An 8,292-nucleotide genomic window follows, 5' to 3' on the forward strand; every position below is an offset into this window, starting at 1 on the left:
CGCAAAGAGTTAGCCTGCAATTGTCTAATACAAAACATAAAGGATGAAAAAAGCGGAGTGTGGATCACGATAGAAGCAAAACATCTTCCGATTTCGACAGGCTGACAATGAGTGTTTTTTATACTATTTGTATAGTTCTTTGTACAATCTTGTTTCTAATCTATTTGTGCTCACCTTCTTTTTAATATAAGAGACAGTCCTCCTACCTCTTTTATTTCGAAAAGGATCAGGGACTGTGATGATTGGAATAAATCACCTTGGTGGGGTTGACCAGTTCAGTGACAAATACTTGATCCTTGTTGGTGCGGACTCGACGACATGATCGTAGTGTTTTAAATCGCCCAAGTCATTTAGCGACCTATCTCCTATGGTCCTGTTCAAATAGCCAGCTATAGTAGGCTATGTGATAACTAACAGCTAAATTATATATTAGGAAATATAGCTAAATCCATCTCAAACAGCTATATCCGGACATTTAATACCTTGCATGATCGAGCTGGGATAGCCAATCATCTCTGGCACTCAAGTAGTCCGTGATGACCTTCTGACATTCGGTTCTTGAATCCATGAAAAAAGAAATATAGCCTTGTTCGGCTGGTCTGAAATTTGACTTGTTCGGTTTCTTTTTTCAGCCGGAACAGTGTTTTTCTCTCACAACATTTCAGCAAGAATAATATTTTTAGCCAAGTTTTAGATCAACGAACGGGGCCATAGACGACGTTTACCAATGAGATTTATGTATGCTAAACAGAGATTTACTAAGGAGATAATATTGGGTTCTTGATTTACGAGCAAAGCTGGTCTGGTTGTCCCGTTGACTGATGGAAGCACAGGCAGTCCTAATTCGCCGTCGCAGTCTGCTAGCGGCTAGGGCAGGCTCAGCGCTAGGTTGAAATGCTGACTTTTCCGTTTGATTGACTTTTTAGTCATCAATTAATAATGTGCTCACAGCACAGAAACACATCTTATTTCGGGCCTGCCTACCGCCGCCATGCAGGGTTACGCACCGTCGCCTACCGCCGCCATTTCATCATTCAATCTTACAACTAGCATATATCAAACAAGCATGGATATTTTGAATTTTAGAACTTGTGCCATGCAAGCAAACATATGAAATGCACATTCAAATGCATCATACAAGTTCATGAGCTTGCTCCCCCTACTTGTGTGCTCAAAATTTTAGTTGATCTCTTTCCTTTGTCATATCTCTCCCCCTATGTCATATATCAAGATATCTTTATGTTTTTCTCCTTTTATGATATGTCTCCCCTTTTTTTACTATTTTTACTACTATCTTTGTTTCTCTCCCCCTTTGTCATCAATGACCACAAAGGTTCTAAATATAGATAGTGTTACTTGTAGGGTCGAGATTATCAATGTCAATCAATGGGGTGAGGATCATTTTCCCAATTTTGGTTCAAACTAGAATATATGCCAAAGATATTTAACTCGGTTTGATCCAAGGACAAGCTTCTTCACACCTCCAAATAAGGGTTATCTTGTACCATGTTGAGTTAAATACTTATAGCTCATTTTCTAGATTAAACACTAGGTTTACAAGCCCATAAACATGTCTTATGCCATCACTAGATCAAGTCAAGCATAGAAGCAATAGTGATACAATATAGACATCAAAATCATTTGATTTTCATGAATGAGCCTAATAAAATAGAACCACTTGAAAGGTCCTAATGAAATTAAAAATGTGACTAGATGCACTAATCATGTCCTTAGCAAAGATGTATGTCATGCCAATCAACTTTTACCTTGGATTGCTCGAAGGAGAGGCATGTCATATGAGTGGGGGTGCATCAACACATATTTGAGAAATCCAATATGTTCAACTCATTCCTTAGCTTGCAAAACATTTTCTCATCCAATGGCTTGGTGAATATGTCGGCAAGTTGATCTTCGGTGCCTACACTCTCAATGCAAATGTCCCCTTTTTGTTGGTGATCTCTTATGAAATGGTGGCGGATATCAATGTGCTTTGTTCTTGCATGTTGAACCGGATTGTTGGTTAACTTGATTGCACTCTCATTGTCACATAGCAATGGCACTTTCTTGAACTTAATTCCAAAGTCATTCAAGGTGGCCTTCATCCAAAGAATTTGTGCACAACAACTACCGGCGGATATGTATTCGGCTTCGGCGGTTGATAAAGCAATACTATTTTGCTTCTTTGATGACCATGAAACAAGTGATCTTCCCAATAATTGACATATGCCCGATGTGCTCTTCCTTTCAACCTTGCATCCCGCATAATCCGAGTTGGAGTAACCAACTAGCTCAAACTTTGCTCCTTTGGGATACCACAATCCAACATTTTGTGTATGCTTCAAGTACCTCAAAATCCTTTTTGTAGCCTTCAAATGGCTTTCTCTTGGTGAGGCTTGAAATCTTGCACACATGCATAAACTAAACATGACATCCGGCCTTGATGCGGTCACATAGAGTAGGCTTCCAATCATGAACCGATACAACTTTTGATCCACCATATTTCCACTTACATCACTATCCAAGTTGCCATTGGTTCCCATTGGTGTGCTAATGACTTTGCTATCAATCAAGCCAAACTTCTTGATCATGTCCTTGATATACTTGCCTTGACTTATAAAAGTATCATTCTTCAATTGCTTGATTTGAAGACCAAGGAAGTAACTCAACTCTCCGATTATGGACATTTCAAACTCATTAGCCATCATCTTTCCAAACTCATCACAAAATTCTTGATTGGTTGATCCAAATATAATATCATCAACATAGATTTGCAATACAAATAGATCTTTTCCAATCTTCTTGATGAAAAGAGTGGTGTCAACCTTGCCCATTGTGAACCCTTTAGAGAGGAGGAAGTCCCTCAATCTTTCATACCATGCTCTAGGTGCTTGCTTCAAGCCATACAATGCCTTCTTCAACTTGTACACATGGTTGGGCTTCTTGTCATCTTTAAAACCAAGAGGTTGCTCAACATATACTTCTTCACTGATATAACCATTGAGAAATGCACTCTTAACATCTATTTGATAGAGCTTGATGTTGTGGGCACAAGCATAGGCTATCAAGATTCTAATTGCTTCCAATCTAGCAACCGGGGTATATGTTTCTCCAAAGTCAAGACCTTCAACTTGTGTATATCCTTGTGCTACCAATCTTGCTTTGTTCCTTACTACTATCCCATCTTGATCTTGCTTGTTTCTAAAGACCCATTTGGTTCCAATCACATTGTGTCCCTTTGGTCTTTCCACCAACTCCCATACTTGATTTCTTGTGAAGTTGTTCAATTCTTCATGCATAGCATTTACCCAATCAACATCCTTCAAAGCTTCATCTATCTTCTTTGGTTCAATGGATGACACAAATGAGAAGTGTTCACAAAATGGTGCCAATCTTGATCTTGTTTGTACACATCTTGAAATATCACCAATGATTGTATCCAAAGGATGATCTCTTGCAATACTTGTTGGTTGGAGCAATGGAACTTGATTGCTTGCACTTGCTAGATCATTGGGTTGAGATGATGTACTAGCCACTTGATCTTGATCAATGTCATGAGAGTTATTTTCACTAGCTTGATTTGTATCATTTTGCACATTTGAGTTGGAGAGCACTTGCACTTGATCATCTTCATCATCAATCACTTGCCTAGGCCTCAATTCACCAATATCCATGTTCTTCATGGCATTTGAAAGTTGAATGCCTCTAACATCTTCCAAGTTCTCATTCTCTACTTGTGAACCCTTGGTTTCATCAAATTCAACATCATGAACTTCCTCAAGAGTACCACTATCCAAATTCCAAACTCTATATGCTTTGCTTGTAGTGGAATAACCAAGTAGGAATCCTTCATCACATTTCTTATCAAACTTGCCCAATCTAGTGCCTTTCTTCAAGATATAGCATTTGCAACCAAAGACCCAAAAATATGCAATGTTGGGCTTTCTACCATTCAAGAGCTCATATGGTGTCTTCTCTTCCAATGGGTGACAACAGAGGCGGTTGCTACAATAGCAAGCCATGTTGATAGCTTTGGCCCAAAAAGATTGACTCACATTGTACTCACTAAGCATAGACCTTGCCATATCAATAAGTGTTCTATTCTTCCTCTCAATAAGGCCATTTGATTGGGGTGTGTACTTGGCCGAGAATTGATGTCTAATTCCAAATTCATCACACAACTCATCAATTCTAGTGTTTTTGAACTCACTACCATTGTCACTTCTAACTCTCTTGATGGTTGTTTCAAACTCATTGTGAATGCCTTTGACAAATGATTTGAATATTGCAAATACATCACTTTTGTCCACTAGAAAGAATACCCATGTGTATCTAGTGTAGTCATCCACTATCACAAATCCATATTTGTTTCCACCGATACTAGTGTATTGTGTTGGCCTAAACAAATCCATGTGCAATAACTCAAATGCTTTACTAGTGCTCATCATGCTTTTCTTAGGATGGGTGTTTCCAACTTGTTTGCCGGCTTGACAAGAGCTACAAAGCTTATCCTTTTCAAACACAATATCTTTCAAGCCTTTAACTAAGTCATGCTTAATCAATCTATTCAATTGTTTCATTCCAACATGACTAAGCCTTCTATGCCATAACCAACCCATGCTAGACTTAGTGAACAAGCATGTAGATAATTTAGCTTCACTAGCATTGAAATCAACCAAGTATAGATTCTCATATCTAAAACCTTTGAAGATCAAGTTAGAGCCATCTACACTTATGATCTCTACATCATCTACCCCAAATATGCATTTGAATCCAAGATCACACAATTGTGCCACGGATAGCAAATTAAAGTTCAAGCTCTCTACTAGCAACACATTGGATATGCTCAAGTCATTGGATATTGCAATCTTACCAAGCCCTTTGACCTTGCCTTTGCCATTGTCACCAAATGTGATACTATTATAACCATCATTGTCATTTGTGTTGATTGAGTTGAACATTCTTGCATCACCGGTCATGTGTTGAGTGCACCCACTATCAAGAACCCAATGCCTTCCTCCGGCTTTGTAATTAACCTACAAAAGAAGATCAATTCTTTTTAGGTACCCAAACTTGCTTGGGTCCTTGAAGGTTAGTAACCAAGCTCTTTGGCACCCAAATCGCTTTCTTCTTTGAGCCCATCCATGGTTTGCCAATGAACTTAGCCTTCACACCATTTGTACCCTTAACAAGCATATAGGAAGAATTAAGCTTAATGGAGGATACATTAGCTTTTTTGCTTTTGTTGGTGCATTCATGCTCTCTATGACCAACTTGCTTGCAACTAGTGCAAAACCAACCATTGTTCTTCACAAAACTTGTCTTGTGAGGAGCAAAGGCCGCCTTGCCTTTCTTGGGGGTATAGCCCAATCCCTCTTTGTAGAGAGAAGCTCTTTGGCTACCCAAGGCCATAAGCAAGTGGTCCTCACCACCATAAGCCTTAGCCAAGGTGTGAGTGAGCTTAGTTACCTCCTTCTTGAGGTTTTCATTCTCAACCACTAGTGAGGTATCACAAGTGAGACCATCACTACTAGATGAGGTGGAAGTGAAAGTGCTACAAGAAGGATTAGTAGGAGCAACAATGATGGGCATAGATAGTGATGTATCAATTAGATCACAAGCTAAACCTACATTGCAAGTTTCAACATGCTTCTTTTTAGTTTGCTCATCAAGTAGAGAGGAATGAGCCTTTTCAAGCTTTTTGTGAGCCTTGCAAAGCTTCTCATGGGCATCCTCTTGCCTCTCATGAGATGCATTGAGCTCATCAAATGCTTGCTTAAGGGCTTTTAGTTCCTTATGCAAGCTTTTTGCATTCCCTTCTTGAGATGCCAAAGTGTTCTCTAGCATCTTCTAGCATGTCAATTAATTCATCTTTAGTAGGTTCATCATCATCATTATCACTATCACTATCATGTTCATTATCACTTCCATCATCACAAGTTTGTACCTTAGTGGCCTTAGCCATGCAGCATGATGGAGAGTCAAAGAGAGAAGGCTTCTCATTGATTGCTATAATTGCAAGAGCCTTCTTCTTGGTGGTCATGTGATCATCACTATCATCATCATCATCACTTGAGGAAGCATCACTATCCCAAGTGACCACATATGATCCACCCTTCTTCTTCTTGAAGAATTTCTTGTCCTTCTTCTCCTTCATTTCTTTCTTATCCTTCTTCTTGTTCTTCTTATCATCATCATTGTCGCTATTATATGGGCATTGAGCAATAAGATGATATTTGCTTCCACACTTGAAGCATCTTCTTGACTCATCTTTGTTTTTGGATGAAGACTTCTTTCTTCTTGCACGGTAGCCTTTCTTTACCATGAACTTGCCAAACCTCTTGACAAAGAGAGCCATCTTCTCATCATCACTATCATCCCATGAATCATCATCCTCACTTGATGCTTCTTGCTTTGCTTTGCCCTTGGATGATGTGGCCTTGAATGCCACACTCTTCTTTTTGTCTTCCTTCTTCTCATCTTTCTTCTCCCTCATTTCTTCCTTTTCATCATCATCTCTATAGGCATCATCGGTCATGATATCTCCCAAGACTTGGTTTGGTGTCATGGTGTCCAAACCACTCCTTACTAGAATAGTGACCAATGTACCAAATCTTGAGGGTAGGCATCTCAAGAACTTGTTTGAGAACTCCTTGTCCTCTATCTTTTCACCAAGTGCCTTCAGATCATTTACAATCACTTCCATCCGATGGAATATGTCCGGCACACTCTCATTTTCCTTCATCTTGAAACTAGCAAATTTATCCTTGAGAATGTATGCCTTTGCACCCTTGATTGCCTTGGTGCCCTCAAATGATTCTTCCAATTTCTTCCATGCCTCATGAGCTCTCTCAATGTTCTTGATTTGCTCAAATGTTCTCTCATCCAAAGCATCATGGATGGCACTAAGAGCAATGTCATTGTTTTGGAGTAGTAATTCTTCGGCGGTGGTGGGAGCCTCTTCATCTTCTATCTCAATTTTAGTTTCTACCACCTTCCAAATCTTCCTATTGATTGACTTAATATATGTTGTCATCTTAGCCTTCCAATAAGGATAGTTGGAGCCATCGAATTGGGGTGGCTTCTTGGTATTGTTGATTTGAGCCATTTTAACACCGAAGGTTGTTAAGCCTCAAATAACGGTGACCTCGGCTCTGATACCACTTGAAAGGTCCTAATGGCTAAAGGGGGGGTGAATAGCCTAATAAAAATTTCTACAACAACACTTAACCAAATGGTTAGACAATTATAAGGCGAAGCAAATGTTGCACTAGCCTACTTAAAATGCAAGCCACCTACCACAATTCTAGTTTAGATAGTGTCAATTCACACAAGAGCAATGACACTACCCTATGTTAGTGTGCTCTCAAAGGATAACTAAAGAGCCACACCAACCAAGCATGCAAGCTCTCACAATTAGCTACACTAAAGAGCTTGTCAACTAGTTTGCGGTAAAGTAAAAAGAGTGATCAAGAGGGTTATACCACCGTGTAGATGAAAGAACCAATCAATCATGAAGATGAATAACAATGAAGACCAATCACCTCGGAATCAATGATGAACACAATGATTTTTACCGAGGTTCACTTGCTTGCCGACAAGCTAGTCCTCGTTGTGGCGATTCACTCACTTAGAGGTTCACGCGCTAATTGGCTTCACACGCCAAACCCTCAATAGGGTGCTGCACAACCAACACAAGATGAGGATCACACAAGCCACGAGCAATCCACTAGAGTACCTTTTGGTGCTCCACCGAGGAAAGGTCAAGAACCCCTCACAATCACCATGATTGGAGCCAGAGACAATCACCACCCTCCGCTCAACGATCCTCGCTGCTCCAAGCCGTCTAGGTGGCAGCAACCACCAAGAGTAACAAGCTGAAATCCGCTAGCGAAACACGAACACTAAGTGCCTCTAGATGCAATCACTCAAGCAATGCACTTGGATCACTCCCAATCTCACTATGATGATGAATCAATGATGGAGATGAGTGGGAGGACTTTGGCTAGGCTCACAAGGTTGCTATGTCAATGAAAATGGCCAAAGATGTGAGCCATAGCCGGCCATGGAGCTTAAATAGAAGCCCCCACAAAATAGAGTCGATGTACCCCTTCACTAGGCACACTGTGCTCTGATCGGATGCACCGGTCCAACTGACCGGACCCTAGACTCAGTGTCCGGTCCACTGATGGATGCCACGTGTCACTGGCTTCAAACGCTGTTCATCAGATTTCAACAGGCTACGAAGCTGACCGGACGCTCCTGGCAAAACTGACCAGGACGCTAGGAGCCTCA

The sequence above is a fragment of the Miscanthus floridulus genome, chromosome 3 (genome assembly GCF_019320115.1).
Source record: "Miscanthus floridulus cultivar M001 chromosome 3, ASM1932011v1, whole genome shotgun sequence".
Lineage (NCBI taxonomy): Eukaryota > Viridiplantae > Streptophyta > Magnoliopsida > Poales > Poaceae > Miscanthus > Miscanthus floridulus.